The 18,223-nt window shown below is 42.0% G+C and overlaps 1 protein-coding gene across 1 annotated transcript in view; it reads right to left on the minus strand.

The window, feature by feature from the left end:
• The window catches only part of LOC142742525 (fructose-1,6-bisphosphatase isozyme 2), a 68,433-nt gene that overhangs the window by 29,578 nt on the left and 20,632 nt on the right, over nt 1-18,223 (minus strand). The gene's annotated exons all lie outside the window — the stretch shown is intronic.

Consider the following 18,223-nt stretch of genomic DNA (forward strand, 5'->3'; position numbering starts at 1 on the left):
ATCTGTTTTTATGAAGAGGTGAGCAGAAGTCTAGACAGAGGGGCCGCTGTGGATTTAGTGTTTTTAGACTTTGCAAAGGCATTTGACACTGTCCCCCATAGACGCCTAATGGGTAAATTAAGGACTATAGGTTTAGAAAATATAGTTTGTAATTGGATTGAGAATTGGCTCAAGGACCGTATCCAGAGGGTTGTGGTCAATGATTCCTTCTCTGAATGGTCCCCGGTTATAAGTGGTGTACCCCAGGGTTCAGTGCTGGGACCACTATTATTCAACTTATTTATTAATGATATAGAGGAAGGGATTAATAGCACTATTTCTATTTTTGCAGATGACACCAAGCTATGTAATATAGTTCAGACTATGGAAGATGTTCATGAATTACAGGCAGATTTAAACAAACTAAGTGTTTGGGCGTCCACTTGGCAAATGAAGTTTAATGTAGATAAATGTAAAGTTATGCATCTTGGTACCAACAACCTGCATGCATCATATGTCCTAGGGGGCGCTACACTGGCGGATTCACTTGTTGAGAAGGATCTGGGTGTACTTGTAAATCATAAACTCAATAACAGCATGCAGTGTCAATCAGCTGCTTCAAAGGCCAGCAGGATATTGTCGTGTATTAAAAGAGGGATGGACTCGCGGGACAGGGATGTAATAATGCCACTTTACAAAGCATTAGTGAGGCCTCATCTAGAATATGCAGTTCAGTTCTGGGCTCCAGTTCATAGAAAGGATGCCCTGGAGTTGGAAAAAATACAAAGAAGAGCTACGAAGCTAATAAGGGGCATGGAGAATTTAAGTTATGAGGAAAGATTGAAAGAATTAAACCTATTTAGCCTTGAAGAAAGAAGACTAAGGGGGGACATAATTAACTTATATAAATATATTAATGGCACATACAAAAAATATGGTGAAATCCTGTTCCTTGTAAAACCCCCTCAAAAAACAAGGGGGCACTCCCTCCGTCTGGAGAAAAAAAGGTTCAAGCTGCAGAGGCGACAAGGCTTCTTTACAGTGAGAACTGTGAATTTATGGAATAGCCTACCGCAGGAGCTGGTCACAGCAGGGACAGTAGATGGCTTTAAAAAAGGGTTAGATAATTTCCTAGAACAAAAAAATATTAGCTCCTATGTGTAGAAATTTTTCCTTCCCTTTTCCCTTCCCTTGGTTGAACTTGATGGACATGTGTCTTTTTTCAGCCGTACTAACTATGTAACTATGTAACTATGTAACCTCTTGAGTACCCAGCTCATTTTGGCCTTGAGGACCAGACCCATTTTTTCAAATCTGACATGTCACTTTATGTGGTAATAACTCTGGAATGCTTTTACCTATCCAATTGATTCTGAGATTGTTTTCTCGTGACATATTGTACTTTATGTTAGTGAAAAAATTTGGTCAATAAATTCCTTGCTTATTTGTGAAAAACACGAAAATTGAGAAAATTTGAAAAAATTATGATTTTTGCAATTTTAAATGTATCTGCTTGTAAAACAGATAGTAATACCACACAAAATAGTTACTAATTAACATTTCCCATATGTCTACTTTATGTTTGCATCGTTTTTTGAACATCCTTTTATTTTTCTACGACGCTACAAGGCTTAGAACTTTAGCAGCAATTTCTCATATTTTTAAGAAAATTTCAAAAAGCTATTTTTTCAGGGACGAGTTCAGTTCTGAAGTGGTTTTGAGTGCCCTATATATTAGAAACCCCCATAAAACACCCCATTTTGAAAACTGCACCCCTCAAAGTATCCAAAACAGCATTCAGAAAGTGTTTCAACCCTTTAGGCGTTTTACAGGAATTGAAGGAAAGTAGAGCTGAAATTTTCAAATTTCATTTTTTTTTACAAAATTCATATGTAATAAAAAAAATTCTGTACCACAGAAGGTTTTACCTGATAAATGCAACTCAATATTTATTGCCCAGATTCTGCAGTTTTTAGAAATATCCCACATGTGGCCCTAGTGTGCTAATGGACTGAAACACAGGCCTCAGAAGCAAAGGAGCACCTCGTGGATTTTGGGGCCTCCTTTTTTCAGAATATATTTTAGGCACCATGTCAGGTTTGAAGAGGTCTTGTGGTGCCAAAACAGTGGGAACCCCCAAAAGTGACCCCCATTTTTTAAACTACACCCCTCAGGGAATTTATCTAGGGGTATAGTTAGCATTTTGACCCCACATGTATTTTGCTATATTTATTGGAGTTAGTCTGTGAAAATGAAAATCTACTTTTGTCCTGGAAAAACGTAAAACTTTCTAATTTTTGCAAGAAATAAAGGAGAGAAAGCACCACAACATTTGTAAAGCAATTTCTTCCGATTACGGAAATACCCCATATGTGGTAATAAACTGCTGTTTGGACCCACAGCAGGGCTCAGAAGGGAAGGAGCGCCATTTGGATTTTGGAGCTCTGAATTTACTGGAATGGTTTTCGGTGCCGTGTCACGTTTGCAACGCCCTGGAGGGACCTAAACAGTGGAAACCCCCCAAAAGTTACCCCATTTTGGAAACTATACCCCTCAAGGAATTTTTCTAGTGGTATAGTTACCATTTTGACCTCACAGGTTTTTTGCTGAATTTATTGGAATTAGTCTGTGAAGATGAAAAGAGACTTTTTTTTGGAAAAAAAACTGAATTTTCTAATTTTTATAAGGAATAAAGGAGAAAAAGCACCTCAACATTTGTAAAGCAATTTCTCCTGATTACGGTAATACCCCATATGTGGTAATAAACTGCTGTTTGGACCCACGGCAGGGCTCAGAAGGGACGGAGCACCATTTGGATTTTGCAGCTCAGATTTTGCTGTATTGGTTTCTGGGGGCCATGTTGCATTTGCAGAGTCCCTGAAGTACCAGTACAGTAGAAATTCCCCAGGTGTGATCCCAATTTGGAGACTATACCCCTGAAAGAATTAAATTAGAGGTGTAGTGAGCATTTTGAGCCCTCAGGTGTTTTATAGATTTTATTAGAATTGGTTTGTGAAAATTAGAAAAAAAAATTTGCCCAATAACCTGTAGATTTAGCTCATAATTTTTCATTTCCACAAGCAATACAGGAGAAAAGACACCCCAAAATGTGTTACACAATTTCTCCTCAGTAGGGAAATACCCAATATGTGGTTGTAAACTGCTATTTGGACATACGGCAAGGGTCTAAATGGAAAAAGTGCAATTTCGTTTTTGGAGTGAAGATTTTACAAAATTTGTTTTTGACGCCATGTTGCATTGCGCTGAGGTACCAGTACAGTGAAAACTCCCGAGAAGTGACCCCATTTAGGAAACTACACCCCTCAAGGAATTCATCTAGAAGTGTAGTGAGCATTTTAACCCCCAAAAGGTTTTGCAGAAATTAGTGCACAGTGGATGTTGCAGATTGAAAATTGCCATTTTCCACATATATGCTATTTCAGTGCCCAATGTGTTGGGCCCAGCTTGTACCACTGGAGACATACGCCCCATAAATTGTTATGCGGTTCTCCAGAATACGGTAATACCCCATATGTGGTCATAAACTGCTGTTTGGGCACACTGCCAGGCCCAGAAGGACCGCCATTTGGCTTTTGGAGCGCAGATTTTGCTTGGTAGTAGTTTTGTTTAGTGTTTTACTGGTGTTTCAGTTTATAATGTGGGGGCATATGTAAGCTGGGCGGAGTGCATCAGGGTATATGTTAGCTGGGTGGAGTACATCAGGGTATATGTAAGCTGGGTGGAGTACATCAGGGTATATGTAAGCTGGGCGGAGTACATCAGGGTATATGTAAGCTGGGCGGAGTACATCAGGGTATATGTAAGCTGGGCGGAGTACATCAGGGTATATGTAAGCTGGGCGGAGTACATCAGGGTATATGTAAGCTGGGCGGAGTACGTCAGGGTATATGTAAGCTGGGCGGAGTGCATCAGGGTATATGTAAGCTATGTGGAGTACATCAGGGTATATGTAAGCTGGGCGGAGTACGTCAGGGTATATGTAAGCTGGGCGGAGTGCAACAGGTCATAATAGGATGATGTAATAATGGGGAGAATGAATAATAAAATTAATTATCCATGGATAGTGACATACGCTTTGAACCAATCCTTTATGCACAGGCCGGATTATTGGGTGCAGGAGTCGCACTTCTAAAGGGTGTCTGTGGTATTGTACAAAACATCCGGTATTGACTAATCTTTGACTTCTTCACTAGCCCCATATGTAGCACAGAGCCCAAAATGTCATAGTTTCCGCTGCATTTCGTTTTTTCACTGTTTTTTTTATAATTTTTTTTACGGCGTTCTCTATGCAGTATAAACAACATGTTTACTTTATTCTGCGGTTCGATACGATTATGGCAATACCAAATTTATATAGTTTTTATATGTTTTACTACTTTTACAAAATAAAAACACTTTTTTCAAAATAAAATGTATTCGTGTCACCATGTCCTGAGAGCCATAACTTTTTTTATTTTTTTGTCGACGGAGCTTTGTGAGGGCTTGTTTTTTGCGTGACACACTGTAGTTTTTATTGGTACCATGTTTGGCTACGCGCGACTTTTTGATCACTTTTTATTCAATTTTTTGGGAAACAACGTCTCCAAAAAAGGAAATTCTACCATTGTTTTTATTGTATTTTTTTTTTACGGTGTTCACCATGCGGGATAAATAATATGATATTTTTTTGGGTCAGGCCAATACGAACGCGGCGATACCTATTATGTCTAGTTTTTGTCTTTTTTTTCTAATTATAAAGGGCTTGATCAGGGAAACAAGGCGATTATTGTTTTTATTACGTAAAACTTGTATTTATTTATCTAAAACTTTTTTTTCACTTTTTATTTTACACATACTAGGGGGCTGGAAGATCTGATCTTCTGATCCCCTGTACAATACACTGCACTCCTTCTGTATGTACTTGTGTAGTGCAGTCTATTGTAACTGTCACTTTACAACTGACAGTTGAGCCTATTATGTCCTGCCTCGGGCAGGACCTAATAGGCTCCCGTACCTGGCAACCAGGAAGCCGTTGCTAGGCTTCCTGGTTGCCATTGCAACCATCAGAACCCCGCGATTTTTCGCGGGGGGGCAATGGGGTGCAGAGGGAGCCCCCTCCCTCTGTATCAATCACTTAAATGCCGCTGTCGCTATTGACAGCGGCATTTAAGGGTTTAAACTACAGCGATCGGAGAGGACAGTGATCGCTGTTGTTGCAGTGGGTTATCGGCTGTATATTACAGCCGACATCCGATGAAGATGAAGCGAGCACAGCTCCTGTGCCCGCTTCATCCTCAGGGCGTTACTATACGCCCATTTTCGGGAAGGGGTTAATAAAAATAGTGTGTTTTTTTTTACACAGCTTTCTCTGATCTCCTCACGGATCTCACAGAAATGAGGAGATCAGAGAAAGTGACAGGAGCTTTCTCCTGTAGACGACGTCACAGATGGCTGTGATTGGTCAGTCTTCAGAGACTGACCAATCACAGCAATCGCCGGCATTGGGGACTGCTAATTGGTCCCCAGGCCGGTAACAGAGACGGTTAGCTGTCAATGACAGCTGCCGCCACTGTTATATCACTATGTGATTTCACATAGTGACAGTTTATTCCTTCTCCGCAATAGTACGGCGAAGGTCCGCTGCAATGAGCGGCCTGAGATGTACTATTGCGGAGAAGGTACGCAAGGGGTTAATAAGCAGTACATGCAAAAAAAAAAAAAACAACCATTAAAACAACAAAGCAATCAGTCTTCCCCTATAAAGTACCCAGAGACCAGAATGAAGATGCATTTTATTTGTCTCTTGCTGTGGATAGATGATTACCTTCTCTGTCCCTAAGGCCTCATGCACACTTCCATCACTGTTTTCACGGCCATTTTTCACAGATGCATGTGTCCGTGATTGCATCAGTGTGCTTCTCGTGTGTACTCCGTGTACACTTCCGTGTTTCAGTTTCCGAGGGGACTGGTACACTCGGACTGGTTTAAAAAAAAAAAAATGGGAAAAAGAGGAAAGAATAATTTCTGCTCGCTTCTTTTTCACCCATTATTCCTTTTGGGTACTGAACTGGAAGGCAAACTGAAATATTAAAGGAATACAAAAAGGCATGTCTTTCTCTTCTACCCCCAGGAGATCAAATTGAGATCCCATCATGGCTATAGGAAAAGATCACCTAGGACATGGCACAATTTCCAACAATAGACAGAGGCGTTCCAGATACTTCAAGACCAAAAGGTCCTCGGACCAGAAAAGTCAGGGCCAATGAGGCCAGGCTACTGGATCCACCTGTAGGGGGCAGACTCCAGACCATTGCAACTCAGTGGTCCAAAACTTCATCAGAAGCCTGGGTCTCCTCGACAATCCAGCAGGGGTACGCCCTGGAGTTAACTCATCCACCAGATAGGTTCCCGTTAAACAAAAACTCCATGGTCCTTCAACACCTACAGGAATTTATACAAAAAAGGGCTTTGGAAGAGGTTCCACCACTAGAAAGACGCTGGGGAGTGTACTTTCCAATATTCGCTGTTCCCAAAGCTGGAGATATATGGCCGGTGGTCATAGGTTTGACATATTTGAACAAGTTTTTTTGTGAAATGGAAAGTCAGGATGGGGATCATACAGTCGGTGATCGATCAACATCCTTCAGCCCAACGATATGATGGCTACGATCGACCTCATGGATACGTTCCTACGTATTCAAGTCCTTGAGGCTTACAGGGAGTTCCTTCACATTACAGTTCTTATTAAGGGTCAAATTCTTGATTTACAATTTTTCTGCCTACCCTTTGGGATTGCCTCTGCCCACATGGTGTTTACCAAGGTGGGTGTGGTATTATCAGCAGTCCTCAGAACAAAAGGTATATTGGTGAACCCATACCTAGAGGAATGGCTCATCAGAGCCCCTTCTCAGGAAGTTCTTCAGGATCAACTTCATACCACGCCGCAGATGCTTCAAAGTCATGGGTTCCTGATCAATTACAAAAAATCCCATCTTCTTCTATCATCTCAGCTGAAATATCTGGGGTTTTTTCTAGATACTAAACAGGTGAAAGTTGTTTGTGACAGAGGACAGGACCAGAGAACCAAAGAAGCAATCAGGAATGTCCTCATTCTTCACGTTTGCTCTGTTCGCTTTGCCATGAGTTTTGGGTCCACTAAACTCTTCTATCCAGGCGGTCCCATGGGTCAAAGCCCACATCCAGAGCTTTAAAATATTTTACTGGAGGATTCGGAACATAAATCCCAAATCTCTGGAACTCATTAAAATGATCTCGACAAAGGCCAAGTTAGATCTTAAGTGGTGTTTGTCTCCTCATAGTCTCTCCAGGGGACGGTTCCTCATGTCTCCCCACCCGATAACCCTCACTATGGATGCCTCTGGTTCAGACTTGGGTGCCCATGTAAGAACACACTGGGTACAAATGAAATGGTCCAGAACGTAAATGTCCTTATCCTCCAACCCCAAAGAAACGAGAGCAGGCAAGCTAGCCCTGTTTAATTTCTAGAAACTCCTACACCAGCAGTCCGTCCAGATCCAGTCTGACAAACTTCCGACTGTGTTCTATCCGAACAAACAGGGAGGTGCCAGAAGTGCTTCTATGATACAGGAATGCAGTCAAATCATGGAATGGGCAGAAAAAACAACAACTCCTGCCTATTTCAGCAATTCACATAATCAAAGCGGACTGGTTAAGCTGAAATTCCTTACATCCGAGGCCTCAATCAGAAGATATTCCTACAGATCATAGCCAGAATGGGCAATCCTCAGCTGGATGTCATGGCAACCAGATCCAACATCAAGACCATCAACTTTTGCTCTGTTTACAAAAGAACCATCCTGTAGCCATAGATGGCCTATCCATATCCTGGGAGAGGACCTTCATTTATGTCTTTCCTCTGTTAATTCCTCGGGTCCTGAGGAAGATTCCAAATGAAAAGGTGGAAGCCACCGTTTCCCATTGGCCCAGAAAGGCATGATTTTCACTCAGGTTAGATTTATCAAGAGGAAGCTCATGGAGGCTACCATCACGAAATAATCTACTGTTCCTACAAGGGTACCTGCATCCCAATGTCGAATACCTGCACTTGACAGCCTGGAGCCTGAGCAGGACTCCTTAAAATACAAGGTCCTTTCTGAAGGTGTCCACACTCTACCAGCCTCTAGGAAACCAAGTACCTCCAACGTCTATTCCCGCATCTGGAAACAAACCTCTTTTAACATGACTTCCCTTTTCCAGTTTTTACAAGAAGGCCTCAAGCCTGACACAAGTAAAGTTGACCAGTCACCCCTTGGTGTCCAGATTGTTTAAGGAAATCGATAGACCGAGACCTATATTCCATAGACCTGTACCATCGCGGGACCTTTCTATTGTTTTGAGTCACCTATGTAATCCTCCCTTTGAACCAAATGAGAAAGCCTCTCTGGAGTACCTTTCATTTATTAAGACTCTGTTTCTAGTGACCATAACATTGGCCAGAAGAGGTGGTGAAATACAAGCCTTGTCCTCTAAGGTCCCATACCTGAGATTTCTTCCCGATTCGCTCGTCCTGAAAACCATGCCAGAGTTCCTTCCAAACTTTCCTTCTGTCTCAAACCTAAATCAGGAATCAGTCCTTTCGAATCAAGAGCTATCCTCGAAACTGAACCTACTTCATGTGAAAAGAGCAATCCTGGCATATCTTCAGCACTCTCAACCCTTAAGGATTTCCGAGGCATTATTCCTTCAATTTAACAGGTCCAATAAAGGGAATAGAGCTAGCTAGACAACTCTTGCCCGGTGGATTAGAGATCTTCTAAAAAAAAATTTTTTTAAATCTAGGTGGTCAAGATTCCCCCCTTAAAGAGACTCTGTCACCAGATTATAAGTGCCCTATCTCCTACATAATCTGATCGGCGCTGTAATGTAGATAACAACAGTGTTTTTTATTTTGAAAAATGATCATTTTTGAGCAATTTTAGATTTATGCTAATTAGTTTCTTAATAGACAACTGGGCGTGTTTTTACTTTTGACCAAGTGGGCGTTGTACAGAGGAGTGTATGACGCTGACCAATCAGTGTCATACACTTCTCATTGTTCCAGCCCAGCTTTTTTCACTGCACAATCACACTGTAACAATGGGCTGGAACAATGAGAAGTGTATGACGGCGATTGTTAACGGATTGGTCAGTGTCATACACTCCTCTGTACAACGCCCAGTTGGTCAAAAGTAAAAACACGCCCAGTTGTCTATTAAGAAACTAATTAGCATAAATCTAAAATTGTTCAAAAATTATCATTTTTCAAAATAAAAAACACTGTTGTAATCTACATTACAGCGCCGACTAGCATAAATCTAAAATTGCTCATAACTTGCTCAAAAATTATTGTTTTTCAAAATAAAAACCACTGTTGTTATCTACATTACAGCGCCGATCAGATTATGTAGGAGATAGGGCACTTATAATCTGGTGACAGAGCCTCTTTAATATCAGGGCACATTCAATCAGATCCATCACAGCCTCATGGGGAGAAAAGTAAAATCTCTCTCTGTATCAAATCTTTAAGACAGCAACATGGGCATCACCATCCGACTTCGTGAAGCGGCTAGATGTCCATTCTGCAAAGGGTTCGGCCTTTGGCGAACGTGTGCTTAAAGCTGCTACTAAGTCCCCCCCCCCCCTTGATACACAGGGGACTTATAAAGCGGTGTATGTGCTGCAGTAGGACGAACAAGAATTGGTAAATGTACTTACCTGAAATGTTCATTTCCTGGAGTCCGAAGGCAGCACAACATCCCACCCAATATATTTTTATTGCTTGCAACTATGCATCTTCATTCTGGTCTCTGGGTGCTTTATAGGGGAATTCTGATTGCTTGATTGTTGTTTTTTTTTGCATGTACTGCTTATTAACCCTGTGTCTTCTATCCGGCAGTCAATAGACTTTAACCCCTGTGTATGTGCTGCCATCGGACTTCAGGAAATGAAAATATCAGGTAAGCAAATCTTCCAAATTATAATTATACCCACCTACATACATACATACATACATACATACATACATACATAGGTTAGAGGGATACTAAAGTTAAAAAGATAGACGGAACCAACAATAAAAATAACTTCCCATGGTATCTTCTTCCTCTTTAATCCTATACGGTTTCAAAGTACAACTCAAAGGGTAAAATAATTAGAAAAACACTATGTATTTTCCTGGAGGCCAATAAAAATATAACCCCTTAAGGACGTGGACTAGTTGGCACGTTCAGGGCGCAGCCCCATTTTTCAAATCTCACATGCGTCACTTTATGTGGTAATAACTTTTGAATGCTTTTACCTATCCAAGCGATTCTGGGATTGTTTTCTCATGACACATTGTACTTTAAGTTAGTGGTAAAATTTGCTCGATACAGTCATTATTTAATTGTGGAAAAACACCAAAATTTAGCGAAAAATTTCGAAAATTTGCATTTTTCTAAATTTAAATGTATCTGCTTGTAAGACAGGCAGTTATACCACACAAAATAAATGCTAATTAACATCCCCCATATGCCTACTTTAGATTGGCATTGCTTTTTGAACACCCTTTTATTTTTCTAGGACGTTATAAGGCTTAGAAATTTAGCAGAAATTACTCACATTTTCAATAAAATTTAAAAAGTCTATTTTTACAGGGACGAGTTTAGTTGTGAAGTGGTTTTGAGGGGCCCATACAATGCAAACCCCCATAAATCGCCCCATTTTAAAAACTCAATCCCTCAAAGTATTCAAAACAGCATCTAGAAACTTTTTTTTTGTCCCACTAGGAGACTTGAGGCCCTGCACCTCTGATCTTTACTCTAATGCATTGCACTACCTACGTAGTGTAATGCATTAGAGCGGTCAGTCATTCACTGACAGCAAGCCTATTAGGTCCAGTCTGTGGGTGGGGCCTAATAGGCTATCGTATGTGGCAGACCAGGTGGCCAATATTAGGCCTCCGGTTGTCAGAGCAACGATCTGCATCCTCACGATCACATTGTGGCAATGCCGATCGCTACAAACCACTAAGATGCTGCGATCGCTTTTGATTGCGGCATCTAAGGGGTTAATGGCAGGGATCAGAGCTAACTCTGTTCCCTGTCGTTACAGCACGGTGTCAGCTGTAACATACAGCTGACAACGGCGGCTGACATCGCAGGCTCAGCTTCTGAGCCATCTTGTTACTGCGGCCGGACGCCTTTTAGGCCCCGCCTATGGGCGGGACCTAGCAGGCTTCAGTACTTGGCAGACAGGAGGCCATTGTTAGGCCTCCGGTCTGCCGGAGCAGTCATCGGAATCCCATTTCATTGTGGGGTTCTGATCTGCTTGTAAATACCATAGATGCAGCGCTTTCTTTTGGGCGTTGCATCTAAGGGGTTGATCGGCCGGATTGGAGGCTAGCTGGCCTTGAAGCAATGATAGCGTTAAGCTATCATGGCTTTAAAATGGCGTCTGCAGACACAGTACCCTGTTAACGCTCTGTCGTAATAGTCCGTCAGTTTGCATTAACAGGACGACGCCTGTCACTGACTATTACGTCACATAGCGTTAAGGGGTTAAGGCCTCCGTCACACACAGAATTTTTCTTGCCATTTGAACTACATCAAAAAATGCTTCTAAAAATGCTAGCTTTATTCAAATGTAACATGCGTTTTTTAAGGTGTTTTAGTGGCACTTTTTATTTTGTATATGCTTTTTTTTTCTGGCATTTTTTAAGTCCTATAGAGAAGCCTACGGGAAAAACGCCTGAAAAAAACCGCAATACCCAGAACATACTGCATTTGGAAAAAACGCCACTGACCACGATATTGCCTCAAAGATATCACAAAATAAAACGCAGTTGTATGTAGTGTATTTTATATTTTACCATAGACTGTAAAGTAACAGCTGGCCACTCTAAAACAAAAAAAACAACCCAAAAATTATTAAAAAGCACCATTAAAACGCCAAGAAAAATTCAGCAAAATGGTGTGAATCCAGCCTCATGGCTAGAGTGCTTTTTTCACTGTTTTACACACCTGTACATTTTAACTGTTCCTCAAGCTTTGTGTTTTTTTTATTCTGACATATAGGGGCAGATTTAAAAAGACTGGCCTTTTAAAACGCCAATCTTTGGCTGGGTTCACACGTGGCGGAATTTCACTTGAATTCCGCTGCGGACACTCCGCAGCGTTAATCCGCAGCGGAGCCATTTCTCCATTGACTTCCACTTAAATTTAGAAGTGTTCGTTTAGACGATGCGTAAAATTCCGCTGCGGAGCATAGGCTGCGGAGCGGAATTTGGTGTCCGCAGCATGCTCTGTCTGTTGCGGAGCAGTGGCGGACTCATGGCAGAATTTCTCCATTGACTTCAATGGAGATTCTAAATTCCGCAATGAAGTCCGCAGCTGTCATGCACATGTTATGTGTGCTGCGGATGCGTCTTGCTTTTTTAACATGACATTTCTTCATTCTGACTGGACCTATGTATTTCTAGGTCTACAGCCAGACTGAGGAAGTCAGTGGGGCTCCCGGAATTACGGGAGCGTTGCTAGGAGACGTCAGTAAATAGTCACTGTCCAGGGTGCTGAAAGAGTTACGCGATCGGCAGTAACTGTTTCTGCCCCCTGGACAGTGACTACCGATCCCAATATACAGCAACCTGTCAAAAAATAGAAGTTCATACTTACCGAGAACTCCCTGCTTCTGTCTCCAGTCCAGCTTCCCAGGATGACGTTTCAGTCTAAGTGACAGCTGCAGCCAATCACAGGCTGCAGCGGTCACATGGACTGCCGCGTCATCCAGGGAGGTAGGGCTGGATGCCGAAAGAGGGACGCGTCACCAAGACAACGGCCGGTAAGTATGAAATTCGTTTACTTTCACTAGGGAAAGTGCTGTCCCTTCTCTCTATCCTGCACTGATAGAGAGAAGGGAAGCACTTTTTCTGCAGTCCGCAGCAGCTAGTCCGCATCAATTTACTGCACATTTTGGGCAGATCCACAGCCGTAATCCACAACCCGGATTAGGTGCGGCATTGATGCGGACAGCTGCGGAGGAAATCCGCCACGTCTGCCCGTGCCCTTAGTGATCTGCTTTGCTGGAGTAAGATGCAACAGATCTACTCCCCCACAGGACATAAAATAAAATAAATTATACTCACTAACCGCTCCTCCCCTCTGGGTTCCCTCTGCATGCTGCGGCTCATAAAAGGTCCCGATGCTGAGCAGCATCAGTGTCTTATATGCAGAGAAGCACTCAACGTCATCAGTGCAGCGTCCTGACAATGGCAGGTTTCAGTACGTTGTACGAGCCGCATCATGATGTGGGAGAAAAGAAACGATGAGGTGAGCATAGTTTATTTTTTTTAAATGTTTTAATTGTTTGAAGGCAAGAAGGAAGAGACTGAGGGGGGGGGGGGCAAGGTGCGGAGCTGGAGTAGATTTCCGTTGCAATTTAATAATTAAAGCCAGTTTTCTGGCGCAAATACATTTGTCGGGCCACTGTGACCTCACCCCCTTTTTGGGGGGTATTTATTTTAAGTTGCGATGAAGGGGGTCATATGTCACATCTGTAAATAAAATGTCATAGTTTGGGGCGTGCCCTATATAAATTTACCAGCGCCAAAAACGATTCCACAGGAGAAGAACTACTTCTTAGCCCCAACAACTCTATAACCCAATCAGATAGTTTGAGCCTGGCCAACTCTTTTCCTTCTGTGGGCTCTTCCCTTGCTTTTTTAGACTCCCGACCACACAATGCCAATGTCGTATTGATAACTCATTTACTTCCAAGTCCAAAAACTGAAAAATTGAGTGATCTTCCATCGTGTTACAACAAATTTACAATACCTACTGTGAAACAGAATACTACCACGAAAAAAAAAGGGAAACCCAGAAGCTACTATTGTCCTACTATTAGGCTATGTTCAAACAGAGTTTTTTGACTAGTATTTTGACGCGGAAACCGCGCGGCAAAACTCGTCAAAAACGGGCCGAAAATGCCTCCCATTGATTTCAATGGGAGGCAGAAGCGTCTTTTTCCCGTGAGCGGTAAAACCGGCTCGCGGGAGAAAGAAGGGATATGCCCTATCTTCGGGCGTTTACGCCTCTGACCTCCCATTGACATCAATGGGAGGCAGAGAAAGTGTATATTCCTGCGTCTTATGCCCGCGGCGCTCAAAACCGCAGCGAAAATCGGAGTGCAAAAAACTCAATGTGAACATAGCCTTAAATGTAGGCCAATGAATTGAGGTAACCTGGGACCATGTGATGTAAACTAACCAATGACAGTTTAGAGCACTTTCACAGACCCAGGAAGGTAAGTATAATTAAGGTTTTGCTTTTTTACTTATTAGTGTTACTAATGTGGTGTTTTCTTGTGTGTTTTTTTTTACAGGTTTGGTAGTCGAGGACTACTTTGATGACAGTGCTTTTATTTTCAATAAAATGGTTATCGAGGGTTGTGTGGGGGGTTTTATTTCAATCAAATATTTTTTCTGTGTTGGCGTTTTTTTTTTACTTCATTACTACTGCCTTGGTAATGGTGGCAGTCTGATAGACCGCGTCCGTTACGAAGGCAGGGCTTAGTGTTAGCCGTGAAGAGGCTAACACTAACCCCCCATTAGTACCCCGGTACACACCGCCACCAAGGGTGCGAGGAAGAACCGGGTACAATCCAGTACCCGGCCATCTGAAGTGATGGTCGGGCACTGGGGTGGCCACAGGCTGGTATTATTAGCATGGGATAGATAAAAAACAATGGCCTTTCTCACCCTGGTAATGCTAGCCTGCTGCAGCTGTGTTGTATCTAGCTGGTTATGAAAAATGGGGGGGGGACCCCATGTTTTTTTAAATTATTTATCTATAAAAAAAAAAGAAAAAAAGGACGTGGGGTCCCCCTTATTTTTCATAACCAGACAGATACAATAAAGCCTGGCATTACCAGGGTAGGAAGGCCCATTGTTTTTGGGCTTTCCCAGCCTAACAATATTAGCCTGCAGCCATCCCAACTTCAGATGGTTGGGTGCTGGATCGTACTCGGCTCTTCTTGGCACCCCTGGTGGCGGGGGGTACCGGGGTAATAATGGGGGTTAGTATTAGCCCCACACAACCCTCGTTAACCAAATTATTGAAAATACAAAGGACGTCATCAAAGTAGTCCTCGAATCCGACATAGTCCAACGACCAGACCTGTGAAAAAAAACAAAAAAAACAAAAACTTTAGTAACACTAATTAAAAAAGCAAAACCATTATTCTACTTTTCTTCCTGGGTCTGTGACAGTAAACTAAGCTCTAAGCTGTCATTTGTTCATTTACATCACGTGGTTCCAAGTTACCTCAGTCCATTGGCCTACTTTTAAAGTAGGACAACGAACTTAGGTAACCAGCCACCACATGATGTAAACTAACCAATGACAGCTTAGAGCGGTCACTGCTTAGTTTCGGAGCCTTGTAAGTGGTGCAGGATCACCCGAGATGCGCATCTCGGGTGCGTATGCCACTATAAAACTAGTTCAGATACAAAGGAGTCCCTGAACTAGGAGTTACTAGCATTGGCGGGGCTCAGCAATAAAGTTTCTGTTGACGCTGGCCTGGTCTTTTCTAATCAGGCCTGCTCCAGCGGAGCGACGGCAGCATCGCGCCGCCTGCGCCACAAGAAAGCGCAGAATGATGAAGGGAACTAATGGTTCCCTTGTTTCATCGGCGCTTTCCATTGTATCCGCTTCCTAAGGACGCGGATATAATTGAGGATCGTACATTACATTTGGGTTGTCACGATACCAGAATTTGGACGTTGATACCGATACTTTGTGTAGTATTACGATTCTCGATACCAAAACAATACTTGCCAACAATAATAATGATTTGAGGCACATGGTGTGGTTGAGTTTGAACCTCCATGTGCCTCACATTAATAGTGATTAACCCCATCGTGTTTCTCACAGTCATAATGGACAACATTGAGTTAGTGTGTGAGGTACATGGTTTAACTACAATTAATGTGAGGCACATGGAGGTTCAAAATTCATAACACCTCGTGCCTCACATTAATAAGTAAGAGAAAGCAGTTGTTTTTTTGTGTTTTTTTTAACAGTTCACATTATAAAGGACGCTATAAATTTGTTGTGCAGGTTATTACGGTCACGACGATACCAAACGTGTGTATATTTTATGTATTGAGACTATTATTTTAATGTTTATTGTAAAAAATGGGTGTGTATTTTTTTTACTTTTTTTAATTAACATTACTTTATTTTTAAGCTTTAATGTACTGGCATATATCTATATGTACTGATAGTACACAGGCAGTTGTTAGGACATACCTAATTATGCCCTAACAACAGTTAATATGGTCAGACAGCCCTGGGGTCCTTCAATGGACCATGGACTGTCTGCCCATATATGGTATGCCCCTCAATCGCGTCACAGGGAATCCCCTTGAATGGGGAATAGCGGCGGAGGTCAGAGGTTTCTCTGATCTCCGCCGTTAGAGTGGGGCTGTAGCTGTGCAATACAGCCATTGCCCCGCTCCTGACAACAGAGAGGGGTTATAGCCGGAAGTGTATCAAACAGGGGTATAGACGTGCAAAAATAACTGAACACAAATACCTGCTACATCCCTCAGGAACCAAAAAGAAGGATATGGGCAATAATAAGATTAGATTTATCTCCACTTTTAACAACCAGTGGCAGACCATGAGATCTACAGGGTGGGCCATTTATATGGATACACCTAAATAAAATGGGAATGGTTAGGGATATTAACTTCCTGTTTGTGGCACATTAGTATATGGGAGGGGGGAAACTTTTCAAGCTGGGTGTTGACCATGGCGGCCATTTTGAAGTCGGCCATTTTGTATCCAACTTTAGTTTTTTCAATGGGAAGAGGGTCATGTGACACATCAAACTTATCGAGAATTTCACAAGAAAAACAATGGTGTGCTTGGTTTTAACGTTACTTTATTCTTTCATGAGTTATTTACAAGTTTCTGACCACTTATAAAATGTGTTCAAAGTGCTGCCCATTGTGTTGGATTGTCAATGCAACCCTCTTCTCCCACTCTTCACACACTGATAGCAACACCGCAGAAGAAATGCCTCCCGATCTGACCCCCTTAGACTTTTATCTTTGGGGTCATCTGAAGGCAATTGTCTATGCTGTGAAGATACGAGATGTGCAGCAACTGAAACTACGGATACTGGAAGCCTGTGCTAGCATTTCTTCTGCAGTGTTGCTATCAGTGTGTGAAGAGTGGGAGAAGAGGGTTGCATTGACAATCCAACACAATGGGCAGCACTTTGAACACATTTTATAAGTGGTCAGAAACTTGTAAATAACTCATGAAAGAATAAAGTAACGTTAAAACCAAGCACACCATTGTTTTTCTTGTGAAATTCTCGATAAGTAAATAACTCCCCTGAGGACGCTACTTAGTAGCGAAACATGTCAGGGGGGCTGCTAAGATTTTAAACACCTACCGCTGACCGGACTTACTGTCATACATTAGTTACTCTAACAATTTAACTGGCTAGGGAAGATACTAGTGCTCCTATGTCAATTACTACATATGCCTGGTAACACAGGGAACATATGCTTATGTCCGGCCACTAGGTAGTGGTCATTTTAATCCATTTTTTGTGGTCTGTCTAGCTATACGTAGCTGAATAAAGGTTATTTATTTATTTTATTTTTGGTAGTTGGGAAATTGGGCTTGGTTGCTTGCAGGCAACCTTCTCTTTTGTAATTGTATATTGTGCCCGCCAACTACCAGGGGTCATATTCTTGTATTGTTTCTATATTGATTAGGGGCACCCCTTTTGTTTGCCTCGCTGGTTGGTTTTTCATTTATCTTAGGTTTTGCCCCTTTAGCCTCTCTCCTCCCCATCTTCTCGTTCCTCTTTCCTTCTTTCTCCCCTCCCTCTCTTTCCTCCCTTTTTTCTTTTATCCATTTCAGAGGTGGCAACACACTAATAAATTTAAATAAATTTTCAATTTAAACAGGTTTTCAATTACATTTGTATGTATATATTATATTGCATATTATAATATCATCACACCTGCTGTTTTGTGGACAATATCTCTTTGATTTAATACTTTTTATCCAATTAGTTTTAATAATGTGTTTTTCACTGTTGGTTAAATAATTTATATCACTTCTGTCACTGTGCGGTTGTGGTGTTTGTGAACATTTGTATGTACCTGAGGAAAAGGTCGGATCGACCTTGAAACACGTTGTACGTTCATTAAATCATCCTTTCTAGG

This window comes from Rhinoderma darwinii, chromosome 1 (assembly GCF_050947455.1).
Source record: "Rhinoderma darwinii isolate aRhiDar2 chromosome 1, aRhiDar2.hap1, whole genome shotgun sequence".
NCBI lineage: Eukaryota > Metazoa > Chordata > Amphibia > Anura > Rhinodermatidae > Rhinoderma > Rhinoderma darwinii.